Source organism: Protomyctophum parallelum (genome assembly GCF_964188405.1).
Source record: "Protomyctophum parallelum genome assembly, chromosome: 21".
Lineage (NCBI taxonomy): Eukaryota > Metazoa > Chordata > Actinopteri > Myctophiformes > Myctophidae > Protomyctophum > Protomyctophum parallelum.
In genome coordinates this window covers 12,878,975-12,881,601 of record NC_139713.1, presented here as the reverse complement: position 1 = coordinate 12,881,601, position 2,627 = coordinate 12,878,975, and the positions used below count along the sequence as shown (strand labels likewise).

The following is a 2,627-nucleotide window of genomic DNA, read 5'->3' as shown; positions in this document are numbered from 1 at the left end:
TCAAAGTACTTTGGTCCGGTTGGGTTTAGCTAACAGCATTTACTCTTTTTGTTTTTGTCTTAACAGGGAGAAGGCCTTTCAAAGTTGTTGTGGGTGTTGCTGTGTGTCTGGGTCTTATGTTGATGGGTGTGACCATAGCCCACGCTGTGCACTGTGAGTATTACATGTCACTAAAATACCACATCACTTTGTTGCCTATAGCTGTGACATCTATAAAAGCCACTACAGACTACAGTATTTAACTCTGAAGACAAATTCAGATTTTTCCCCCCTATTTGTGACGATGGGCATCCAGATTTCCACAGTATTAACGAAAAACTTCAGGTGACTTTTTTTTTAAATTAGCATTGCTTCTTTTTGTGTGTATTACTGCATGCATCTGCAATGTATGCTGAATAAAGTGGTGTTAGGGGCACCGTGGCACAGTTGGTAGTGCTGTTGCCTCTCATAGATAGAAGGTCTTCGGTTCGATTCCCGCTGGGGACGCTGTGGGTGCTGGGTGCGTGTTCCCTCCTCAGTGCCCATACCCGAGGCGGGGTTGGCGAAAGGGCATTTCTGCATGTGTGGAGTTTGCATGTTCTCCCCGTGTCCCCTAGGGTAGGTACCCTCACAAAAAACATGCAGTAATCCTGGTCTTCATGCTTCATGGGCAAAGATAATCAACTTCAAAATAATAATAAAACGGTCAAAATGACCTCTCAGACGGAGGGGTAAGGAACGTGTTCCTTCCACGCGCTACGTCCGGCTGGGGAAACTCTCCCCTGCCAGGTGAAAAGACAGGGGAGAGTGAATGCATAGAAGGAAGCATGAGGTCAGTCCACATGAACAGTAGTAACAACAGTGTTGTCATCCATTTCTGTCCTTGCAGATGGTTTAGCCAGTAACAGAATGAAGTCCAACGATACCCTGAGCCTGGAGAATAGCCAGCTAAATATCCTGAACAACAACCTGAACCAGGAGAAGGACCTGCTTCAAAGTGAAGTAAACCAGCTGAAGACACAGATAGCAGGTGAGAGAAGATACAAAAAAAATTAAAATGGTATAAATAAAATAAATACCTAAATGTAGTGGAGTCAAAACTAACTACAATATTTGCAACAACAACAGACTACAGCAAACTGAACCAGGAGAAGAACCGGCTAGAGTCTGATAACACCAACCTGAACCAGGAGAAGAACCGGCTAGAGTCTGATAACACCAACCTGAACCAGGAGAAGAACCGGCTAGAGTCTGACAACACCAACCTGAACCAGGAGAAGAACCGGCTAGAGTCTGACAACACCAACCTGAACCAGGAGAAGGACCAGCTTCAACGTGAAGTAAACCAGCTGAAGACACAGATAGCAGGTGAGAGAAGATACAAAATAAATTAAAATGGTATAAATAAAATAATAGTATTGGAGTCAAAATTAACTACAATATTTGCCTCTGAGAAGTAGTGAAGTGTAGAAGTATAAAGTAGGCCCATCACAAACTTGAAATACCTATCCGAAGTAAACAAATATCAGGAATGTTTACTTGAGTAAATGTATGGAGTAGAAAGCACCATTGATAAAGTAGATGAATAGTTTTACCCTCCACTCCACTACATCTCTGACTACTATTATTATTATGTGTTGTGTGTTATAATAGATTTTCAGTACATTGAAAATGTACTAAAGTAAATCTCCTGTTTGATGTTTGTAGACAAGTCGTGTCCCAGTGGATGGAAGAAGTTTGGATGCAGCTGTTACTACAGAACTACTGGAGGGAAAACATGGCAGCAAAGTAGAGACGAGTGTCAGAGTCAAGGAGCTGATCTGGTGGTCATTAACAGTAGAGAAAAACAGGTTAGTGTGTGTGTGGGTGTGTGTGTGTGTGTGTGTGTGTGTGTGAGGGGGTGTGTGTGTGTGTGTGTGTGTGTGTGTGTGTGTGTGCGTGCGTGCGTGCGTGCGTGCGTGCGTGCGTGCGTGCGTGCGTGCGTGCGTGCGTGCGTGCGTCGATCATTATAGTGAAGTGTATTGAAAATAATGAATGATGATTCAATCATGTACAAATAATCAGGTATTCATCAGAGGGTTGAACCCTGGGGGGACTTCATGGATTGGTCTGACCAGGACTCAGGGCAGCTGGACGTGGGTGGATGGAACACCACTGACAACAGAGTGAGACATTTGAAATGTTTTCATTGTAATCAAAGTCTATCAAAGTCACTTTATTTGAGTGACAGACTGGATGTGGTTAAATAAATACATTGTTTATTGTGCAGGTACTGGGGCAGTGGATCGCCTCGTAATGATGGAGACGAGAACTGTGCAGCCTACAGACACCAGACTGACCCTGGAACATGGGTTAATGGTGGATGTTCAGAAACAGGGGCCTCAATCTGTGAGACTTAGGGCCGATTCATACTCCTATTTTACCGCTGTTTCGGCGCTGTAGTGCCGAAATGATTTCGGCTCGTCAGAAATTTTCAGTAGCACTGAAGAGCCGACTTTAGGACGGTACCCCCCCCCCCCCCCCCCCCGAACCTCAAATGACGTCAAATTGTAGGCTCTAGTAGCGCCGAACCGACTTTTATTCGGCTCTAAAATAGGAGTATGAATCGGCCCTAAGTGATGTTTGTTTTCACTTCATTGATGAAACTG

At 44.3% G+C, this 2,627-nt stretch overlaps 1 long non-coding RNA gene across 1 annotated transcript; it reads left to right on the top strand.

Moving 5' to 3' along the window:
* The first annotated feature begins 1,692 nt into the window (after positions 1-1,692).
* Positions 1,693-2,378, top strand: LOC310878674. The gene is made up of 3 exons (XR_014570909.1): positions 1,693-1,829; positions 2,044-2,144; positions 2,249-2,378. It is a non-coding gene; the product is annotated as an uncharacterized lncRNA (long non-coding RNA).
* Positions 2,379-2,627: the final 249 nt, after the last annotated feature.